Here is a 10,792-nt window from a genome sequence, read left to right on the forward strand (position 1 = left end):
CACTGACCTATTGTACTCTATGCTACTCTCTCCCCACCCCCACCCTCCTCTAGCTTATCTCTCCATGCTTCAGGCTCTCTGCCTTTATTCCTGATGAAGGGCTTTTGCCCGAAACGTCGATTTTGCCTGTCCTCGGATGCTGCCTGAATTGCTGTGCTCTTCCAGCACCACTAATCCAGAATCTGGTTTCCAGCATCTGCAGTCATTGTTTTTACCATCTTTAAAATATGGTGACCCAAATGGTATATGCCAGTACTCAAAATACACAGCGACAGTGGGTGGATTGGTTTCCGAGAATCCCAAAATGGCCCAGGAGGATTCATTCACATGAACAATCAGAAAAAACCAGCGGCATGGTAGTTCAGTGGTTAGCACTGCTGCCTCAGAACACCAGGTTCGATTCCCGCCTTGAGTGACTGTCTGTGTGGAGTTTACACATTCTCCCTGTGTCTGTGCAGGTTTCCTCCGGGTGCTCTGGTTTCCACAATCTAAAGATGCGCAGATCAAGTGAATTGGTGATGCTAAATTGCCCATAGTGTTAGGTGCAATAGTCAGGGTAAATGTAGAGGGGTGGGTTACACTTCAGAAGGTTGGTGTGGACTTGTTGGGCCAAATGGCCTGATTCCATACTGTAAGGAATCTAATCTAATCAGAAGTTGTCCTAATATCTTGGGCAGTTGGATTTATGAAGGGCTGTTCATCTAATCAAAGGTTGTTTTTATCTCTCATGTTTGCTGCTGATAAGCTCACAGTGAAATTATCATCAGAAAATGATGGAGAAAAGTAGCTTATGAATGCAGTGAGAAGGTTAATGGTAGCATTGGGCAAGACTAGCACAACCAAGCGACTCTGCAGAAACTAGGACTAGAGCAAGTGGGAATGGACCAGGCTGGAGTACAGCAATTGGCCAAGCAAACTGGGGACCCAAAGCAGAGATAGAGGGACCAGAAAGTAGCCATGAAAGTGAGGATGGTAGGGCCAGAAGGCAAAGCAAAGGGCTGCAGGGCAAATTGAGTCCTTAAAGGGGGACAGATGGACAGAAAAGTGTGGGAGAATGAAGCAACAAAGGAACAAGCAGTTTAGAAGATTTTAACAAAGGAATTGTGTACTGTATAAACATTACTATTGTGATGAAAACTGTAAAATGGATAATTTAATATGTAAATTTAATTTCATTAAAGTTTATATTTTTGGGTTGATACATCTCAAAGTATCTCATGTACTATGTGTTACTTGAGGTGCAGTGACTGAGTTAGAGACAAGTACACAATCTCTTTGATGTGACCTCGGAAAGCATGTTTATTGTGATGGATCTTGTGTACAGTAGCATCAGTTATTAAAAGAAAGGTTGCTAACTTATGCTTGTTATCCTATGCCAATTTAAATACTGTAACAAAATTTGTGCCTTTTTTGTGCATTGTTGTTGCTTTAGATCTAACTGAGTAATAATGATTATTGAGAATAATGTTTAATTCTTCTAATTCTGCATCTGCGTGAGTCTAAATATCCCATATGTCACCACAAATATGGAAGGAAATGCGAAAATGTGACTGCAATGTCTAATAAAGGACCTAGTGAGAATGAAAAAGGAACCCTCAAAAACTCAACAAAATTCTAGAACTTCCTTCCTAACCGCAATGTTCATTTGCAGCACTTAAAAGAAAGGCAGCTCATTACATTCCTATGAATTCGGGAATGCAATAAATGCTGGATTTTGCAACAACATTCCCAGCCTATGAAGGAATTACAAGAAATATGTCCCCAAACTCTGTATCAATTACAGTTATGTTTTACTCTTCATTTATTGGTCCAGATATTGTGATTACATTTAAACAGGTTCAACTAATAGTAATTCTCTTTAAAATTACCAACATACCTGTTGGTGATTTTTCTGGCCAAGTTTCTAAGCCTGGCCAGTCCCTAATTCATCCATTGAAGGAAACCAGGGAAAACCCTATTCAGCATTGGAGGTGTGCTGCAGACCAAGACATCCCCCTTCATACAACACTTCCTGCAGTGTTTTGGGGGTTAAAGGTCTCAAAGTTAATTTGAAAGTGACTCAGGAAAGATAAGTGTGTAATATCAGTGATAAGATAGGGTGGATGCTAGGGACGTAAGAGGATTGTGTGCTATGTGGGTAAAAGTGTGGGGTACAAGGTACATGGATGTGTGTTTATAGAGTCATTCTGAATGGAAACAGATCATTTGGTCCTTGCCAACCATAATCCCAAACTAGTCCCAACTACCTGCACTTGGCTCTTATCCCTCCAAACATTTCTTATTCATGTACTTAGCAAAATGTCTTTTAAATGTTGCAACTGTACCTGCATCCACCACTTCCTCTGGCAGTAGTTTCCACACATGAACTCTATGTGTAAAAAAGTTGGCACTCAATTTTCAAACAATCTTTCTCCTCTCACCTTAAACATATGCCCCCTATGTTTGAAATGCACCACTAGGAAAAAACATTTGCCATTCACCTTAATTAATCTCATCATGATTTTATAAACCTCTGTAAGGTCACCTATCAGTCTCTTGCGTACCAGTGAAAAAGGTCTCAGCCTATCTTTACGATTCAAACCCTCCATTTCCAGCAACATCACAGTAAATCTTTCCGAACTCTCTCCAATTTAATAATATACATCTGGTAGCAGGGTGGCCAGAACTGTGCACAGTACTCCAGAAGAGGCCTCACCAATGTCCTGTATAACCTCAATATGATGTCCCAACTCCTATATTCAAAGGTCTGATCAATGAAGGAAAGCATGCTAAACACTTTCTTAACCAACCTGTCTATATGTAATGGAAATTTCAAACAATTATGTTCTTGAATCCCTAGGTCTCTTTGTTCAACAACCCTACCTAGGGCCCTACCATTAATTGTATAATTCCTGCCCCTTTTTGTTTTACCCAAATGCATTACATTGGGTAAAATTCAAATTCAACTCCATCTGCCAATCCTCAGCCCATTAACCCAATTGATCAAGATCTCTTTGCAATCTTAGATAACCTTCTTCACTGCCGACTATACCACCAATTTTAGTGTCAGTCACAAATTTACGAACCATGCCTCTTAAGTTCTCATCCAAATAATATATAAGTGTCAAACAAAAGCACTAGCCTTTATTTTTTGAAGAAATAGAACTGAAAATATGTGAAGTTATTCTGCATCTGTATTGAACAGTTCTCAGACTATACTTTAGAGAATGTCATGCAATTCAGGTTGTAAAATTATATCAAATATGAAGTGGCACTGGAGAAGGTGTATTGAAGATTGAAAAGGATGATGTCCTGACACCCTCACCAAGAACTAAACAACCCCACCCCAGACCCAACTTTGATAGACCCAGCTAGCAATCCCCTCCACATAGTTGTGCCAGAACTCAACCCAACACCCAACCAACACCAAGCCGATCCCTACCAGACCCAGCAGCAGCACCCACTCCACCCTCACCTTCGACCCTGCTGGATTTAACACTTTCATCTCCCTGCATTACCCTCCCCACCAACCCACTACCTTCAGCTTATATACTACCTTTTCTTTGCTACCATCAGTTTTGAAGAAGAGGCACTGGACACAAAACATTAACTCTGCTTTTTCTAACTCTATTACAGATGCTGCCAGACCTGCTCCTAGACCAGCAATTTCTGCTTTTGCCCGATATTTGCACCATTCACAGTCCTTTGTTTTATAATAGTGGCCAAACCACGGCTTACGAGGGAAAATAGAGACAGTACTGGTTGCAAAGAAGAGGCACACAAATTGACAAGAAAAAAAGTAACTGACCTGAGGATTGGGAACAGTTTACAAGTCAGCAAAGGAGAACCAAGGGAATGATTAAGAGGGGGGAAATAGAGTATGAGAGTAAGTTTCCAGTAAATTCATACTTGGCTTCTGTCTTCACAAAGGAGGACATGAATAACATATCATAAATAATGAAGAACACAGGGTTTAGTGAAAGAAAGTTAACTGAAGCAAATCAAGATTAATAGAGAAATTGTGTTGAAGAAATTGATGGGATTGAAGGAGGATGCAGAGATGTTGCAGTGTGATTTGGACAAGCAAGGTGAATGGGCAAATGCATGGCATATGTCAGATTGTGGATAAATGTGAAGTTATCCACGTTGGTAGTGAAAAGAGGAAGGCAGATTATTATCTGAATAGTTGTAATTTGAGATGGGAAATGTTCAATGAGACCTGTGTGTCCTTGTGTACCAGTTACTGAAAGCGAGTGTTCAGATCCAGCAAGCAGCAAAGAAGGCAAACTGTATGTCTGCCTTCATAGCAATAGGATTTGAATACAGAAACAAGGGTGTCTTGCTGCAAATATATAGGGCATTAGTGAGGTCACACCTGGAATATTAAGTACACTTTTGGTCTCCTTATCTGAGGATCTTCTTGCTACAGAAGGAGTGCAGCAAAGATTTACCAAATTGATTCCTGGGATGGCAAGACAATGTATGAGGAGAGACTGAGTCAATTAGGATTGTATTCACTGGAGTTTAGAAGAATGAGGTGGGATATCATAGAAACCTGTAAAATTCTAACTGGATTTTACAGGTTAGATGTAGGAAGGATGCTTTTCGATGCTGGGGGAGGTTCAGATCCAGAGGTCATGGTTTAAGGATAAGGGTAAACCTTTTATGACTAAAAGGAGGAGAAATTTCTTCACCCAGAAGATGGTGAGCCTGTGGAATTCACAACCACAGAAAATGATTGAGGCCAAAACATTGTGTTTTCAAGAAAGATGTAGATGTAACTCTTGTGGCTAAAGGAATCGAGGGATATGGCAGGAGGTTGGGATTAGGGTATTGAGCTTGATGATCAGCCGTGATTGTAGTGAACAGTACACCAGGCTCAAAGGGTCGAATGGCCTATTCCTGCTCCGATTTTCAATTTTCTATGGCTTTTTTTGAGAGTTTCAGATACAAGGGAATTGCTCATTGGAAGTTTCCATTTCCTGGGCAGTTCTCATGGAGTCTGCCGCATTGAGGATTCTGCATGGTCCTTACAGTCTATACAGCTCCAATAATCCATTGGAATACCTGGCCAATATGTTGAAGGCCTTTTGGGAGATAAATTATGTGTACTACATTACCCTTGTCTACCTGCAGAGTCACAAATAATTTACAAAACACAGATAAATATGTGGTAATATATTTTTGTGGGAAGATTAGGGAGGTGGGATTACAAATGCATCAATTGCTACAAGTTGCACAGTGTGTTTGCTAGGCCATTTATAAAAAAAAACTGTGGACGCTGGAAATCTACAACAAAAGCAGATAGTGTTGGAGAAAGTCTGGCAGCATCTGTCAACAGAAAACACAATTAACATTTCAGGTCCAATGCACCTTCTTCAGAACTGAAGGGTCACTTGACAAAATTTTGTAACAAAAGCACATTGTCTATTGTGGAGGGAAGAGAATTGAAAACTTAGCAGATCATATTAAATGTGCATTGAATTTTGGTTAGACCACAAATAAGAGAGCTCTGTGCAATTTTCGTCACTAGATTTTCTAAAGGATATAGAGGCACCAGGGAATGTTAACTGAGAATTTTACCAGAAATATGTGGGTGTACAAGTCAGGAAAGAATTGACAGGTGTGGTCTCTTTTCTCTTCAAAAGGCCAGAGTGATAACCTAATGGAAAACTTTATTCAGAGAATTCCCGACACAGTGGCTCAGTGGTTAACACTGCTGCCTCACAGCACCATGGACCCAGGTTTGATTCCAGCCTTGGTTGACTGTCTGTGGAATTTACACATTTTCCCCGTGTCTGCGTGGGTTTCGTCAGGGTGCTCTGGTTTCCTCCCACCTTCCAAAAATGTGTAGGTCAGGTGAATTGGTCATGCTAAATTGCCCATAGTGTTCAGTGATGTGTAGGTTAGGTGCATTAGTCAGGGGAAATGTCGAGTAGTAGGGTAGGGGAATGGGTCTGGATGGGATACTCTTCGGAGGGTTGGTGTGGACTTGTTGGGCCTATCCGTCTGTTTCCACATGTTAGGGATTCTATGATTCCCTTGTTGGTAAAGCTTTATAATTAAGATGATTTTTGATACAGCAGATCTAGATAGAATGTTTTCTCTTTATGGGAGTATAAGATTAACATAAGATTGATCAATATAAGATTGTCACCAAGAAATCCATTAAGGAATTCAGAAGAAACATTTTTATTTAATTAAACAGCAGTAACAATGTGAAACTTTGTACAACAGGGGAGTAACTGAAGAGAATTTTAAGAAGTAGACAAGCATTTGAAGGTTAAGGGAATAGATGCTTCCGAAAGTAAATTTAGATGAAGAATGATAGGAGTCTCGTGTTCAGCATGAACACTGGAATAGTCTGGTTTGACCAAGTGACTTATTTTTGTGCTGCATATCCTATGTACTTACTCATTTATCTCATGAAAGAATTCAACAAGGTTGAAAAATTATTCCATTTTTAAGATGCAAACATGACTGAGAATTTTAAATATCTTCAGATTATTTCCTTATTGTTTTTCAAGATGTATTTTTCAATGCAAATAATATGCATATGGAAATTGTACAAGGTAATTTTATATAAATATGTTGTTTACTGTTTGTCAATTTAGGTTTTAACCCAAAAATCTTTATCTGAAATGTATTTCTGTCACTTACGCAAGCACCTGGCCCAGCATGGATATATTTAGAGTCACAGAGTTATAGAGAAGTATATCATGGAACAGACCCTTTCGTCCAACCCATCCATGCCAACTAGACATCCTAAATAAATCTAGTCCCATTTGCCAGCATTTGGCCCACGTCCCTCTAAACCTTCCTATTTATATACCCATCCACATCCCTTTTAAATGTAATTGTACCAGCCTCAACCACTTCCTCTAGCAGCTCATTCCATACACGCACCACCCTCTGCATGAAAAGTTGCCCCTCAAATCCCTTTTAAACCTTCCCCCTCTCACTTAAACCTATGCCCTCTAGTTTTGGACTCCCCACCCTGGGAAAAGACCTTGTCTGTTTACCCTATCCATGTCCCTCATGATTTTATAAACCTTTATAAGGTCATCTCTCAGCCTCTGGCAATCCAGCCAAAATAGCCCCAGCCTATTCAGCCTCTCCCTACAGCTCAAATCCTCCAGCTCTGGCAACATGCTTGTAAATCTTTTCTGAACCCTTTCAAGTTTCACAACATCCTTGCCTAGAGCAGGGAGACCAGAATTGCACTCAGTATTCCAAAAGTGGCCTAAACAACGTCCTGTCCAGCTGCAACATAACCTCCCAACTCCTATACTCAATACTCAATAAAGGAGGAGAAAGTGAGGTCTGCAGATGCTGGAGATCAGAGCTGAAAATGTGTTGCTGGAAAAGCGCAGCAGGTCAGGCAGCATCCAGGGACATCCTGTTCCCTGGATGCTGCCTGACCTGCTGCGCTTTTCCAGCAACACATTTTCAGCTCAATACTCAATAAAGGCAAGCATACCAAATACAGAGGAACTTTGATTATCTGAAGGACACTAGTGGGAAGTATTTCTTTCGGTTAATCGAATTCCGGATAATCAAATGCCGGATAACAGTTTAAGCGAGGATTGGGACTTTGTGATCTTGCCATATAATCCAATATTCGGATAATCAAATGCGAGATAATCGAGTTTCCTCTGTATCTTCTTCACTATCCTATTTACCTACGACTCCATTTCAAGGAATTATGAACCTGTCCTCCAAAGTCTCTTTGTTCAGCAACACTACCCAGGACCTTACCATTAAGTGTATAAGTCTTGCCCTGATTTGCCTTTCCACAATTTAAGCACTAAATGCAATCACTGACTGCATAAAATACAATGCAACAGAAAGCATTGCTGCAACAGGAAATCTTCATTGTGCAAAAAAAGGATGAATTTTAGTGTACTGCAATAAGCCTTCCCTGTATAATTAACAGAGGTTTCACAATATTGCAATAAATGCCACAATTCATTCAAGATTTACAGTTTCACTTCCAAAAGGAAATCCATATCAAGAAAACACATGAAATTATTTATAAGGGACTGATAAAATGATTTTATATAAATAGCAAAAAAATCTGTAAAGATCTCTGACACTCTTGCTCAACCTTACTGCAATCCTGAAGACTATTAAATGCTCATTGTGAGTAAAACTATGTGCTCCTTCTATTCAGTATATGAACTCTAAGACCTTCCATATTTTCACAAATATATTATAAATACTGTTCTCCATTTCTTTTGCAGTTCTCATATGTATGATTAGATTCATCTACAGTGTGGAAACAGGCCCTTCAGCCCAACAAGTCCACACTGACCTTCCGAAGAGTCACCCACCCACAGCCATTTCCCTCTGAACACTGCACCTAACACTATGGGCAATTTAGAAGGCCAATTCACCTGACTTGCACATCTTTGGACTGTGGGAGGAAACCAGAGCATCCCCACGCAGACACGGGGAGAATGTGCAAACTCCACACAGACAGTCACCCGAGGCTGGAATCGAACCTGGGACCCTGGTGCTGTGAGGCAGCAGTGCTAACCACTGAGCCACTGTGCCACATGCTACCTCGCTCCATCGTCTCCTTTCAAACAGCATAGACTTCTAGATAATAACTATACTATTTAGTTCAATATCACTCTATACATATAGCCCACACTTTCATTGCAACATAACCTTTATTTCCAAGTCAACATTTACAGCAAAAATACATTATTCAAATTTAACTATCAATGATTGTTTAATTTTCTGAAGAATCTTTCTTTGTAAGTTTGCTCCAACCTGTTTTTACATTTCATTCATGGTACTCCTGATTAAAAATAGCTGCTAGTTCTTATTGCAGATAAGTTAAATGATTTTCCTTTGTGTGTTGCAAGCACTCAGTACATCAAGAACTTAAAAATAAACCTCCCAGAGGTGTTATTCTGAAAAGCATACTTATATTTTTTGATGAGCCAGAAAATGGAGCTCTGAATCTACAAATTGTTATTACATACATTTTGCAAGAGATTTATGTTAAGATATATTGTACACATAAATAAGACAGAGTACAAGACAGTTTGCTTACTCACCACTGCCCAGGCTGGTATTTCTGTGTCTCATGACAGAAAGACTGAAGAAACAAATTAATTTGCATTTATGTATTGCATCATCACATCCTGACGATGTCTCAAGGCACTTTTTAACTAAAGGTTGCTTAATGTTGGAAAATGCTATAGCTGTTGGTCTTCTGTAGAACTGCTGACACTCAAAGTTGTTTTGTTGTTCCACACAACCTAACAGCAACAGAATAGCACTTACATTTTGAAAACTGTTTCTTGAGTTGGTGGATCTCCTCCTTCAAGATATTCCTGCTTTGATAGCCTTTTTTGAGAGTTTGACCAAGCTTTTAGTCATCTGTCTTCATATTTCTCTCTTTGATTTGGTTTTGTTTGTCCTATAAAGTGAGGTGGTGGAGGCTGGTACAATTGCAACACTTAAGAGGCATTTGGATGGGTATATGAATAGGGAAGGATTGGGAGGGATATGGGCCGGGTGCTGACAGGTGGGACTAGATTGGGTTGGGATATTGGCATGGACGGGTTGGACTGAAGGGTCTGTTTCCATGCTGTACACCTATGACTCTCAGTGCCTTGGGCCAACCTAGACAGATGTTGGAGCAAATTACGGCAGAAGCTGGAATCTGTACTGAAAACAAGAAGTGTTGGAGATCACAGAAGGTCAGGCAGCATCCATGGGGAGAGAGAGAGAGAGAGAGAGAGAGAGAGAGAGAGAGAGAGAGACCAGGAGCTCATCACAGCTGATGTGCAGTGTGGAGGGGACAGCATTCATGCAACAGCGGTGGAGAGGGGGGCAGTGGAGTGCTGGGGTAGAAAAGGTGTTGATAGACCACAGAAAGTGATCAGAATAAGAGAATGGCAGAACAATTACGTCAAAAAGTGTGGTGCTGGAAAAGCAAAGCAGGTCAGGTTAGCATCCAAGCAGCAGGAGAGTCAACGTTTCGGGCATAAGCGCTTCATCAGCAAGGGCCCATTCTTGATGAAGGGCTTATGCCCAAAACGTTGACTCTCCTGTTCCTCAGATGCTGCCTGACCTACCGTGCTTTTGCAGCACCACACTTTTCGACTCTGGTCTCCAGCATCAGCACTCGTCACTTTCTCCAAGAAAGGAATGGGAGTGGGTTCACAATCCGAAGGTGTTGAATTCAATATTAAGTCCAGAAGTTTGTAAAGTGACTACTCCGAAGATGAGATGTTGTCCCTCCAGTTTGCACTGTGATTCACTGGAACATTTTCCACATGCCAAGGACAAACAAGTGGGTATGCGAGCAGGACAAAGAACAAAGAAAATTACAGCGCAGGAACAAGCCCTTCAGCCTTCCAAGCCTGTGCCAATCCAGATCTTCTATCTAAACCTGTCACCTATTTTTCTAAGGATCTTTATCCCTCTGCTCCCTGCCCATTCATGTATCTGTCTTGATACATGGAATATAGAACATAGAACAATACAGCACAGAACAGGCCCTTCGGCCCACAATGTTGTGCCGAACATTTGTTCTAGCTTAAGCACCCATCCATATACCTATCCAATTGCCGCTTAAAGGTCGCCAATGATTCTGAGTCTACCACTCCCACAGGCAGCGCAATCCATGCCATCACCACTCTCTGGGTAAAGAACCTACCCCTGACATCCCCCCTATACCTTCCACCCTTCACCTTAAATTTATGTCCCCTTGTAACACTGTTGTACCCGGGGAAAAAGTTTCTGACTGTCTACTCTATCTATTCCTCTGATCATCTTATAAACCTCTACCAAG

The 10,792-nt window shown here is 40.8% G+C and overlaps 1 protein-coding gene across 3 annotated transcripts in view; it reads right to left on the minus strand.

Annotated features, from left to right (window-relative positions):
* Positions 1-10,792, minus strand: part of LOC122558866 (hyaluronidase-1-like) — a 55,365-nt gene that overhangs the window by 8,966 nt on the left and 35,607 nt on the right. The window contains exon 1 of one of the 3 annotated variants that reach the window (XM_043707731.1): positions 9,048-9,093. The exons of the other annotated variants lie outside the window; for them this stretch is intronic. The gene's annotated coding sequence lies outside the window, so the exon portion shown is untranslated. Of the gene's footprint in view, positions 1-9,047; positions 9,094-10,792 lie in introns of those variants that run through there. 3 annotated transcript variants of the gene reach the window in all.

The sequence above is a fragment of the Chiloscyllium plagiosum genome, chromosome 18 (assembly GCF_004010195.1).
Source record: "Chiloscyllium plagiosum isolate BGI_BamShark_2017 chromosome 18, ASM401019v2, whole genome shotgun sequence".
Taxonomy (NCBI): Eukaryota; Metazoa; Chordata; class Chondrichthyes; order Orectolobiformes; family Hemiscylliidae; genus Chiloscyllium; species Chiloscyllium plagiosum.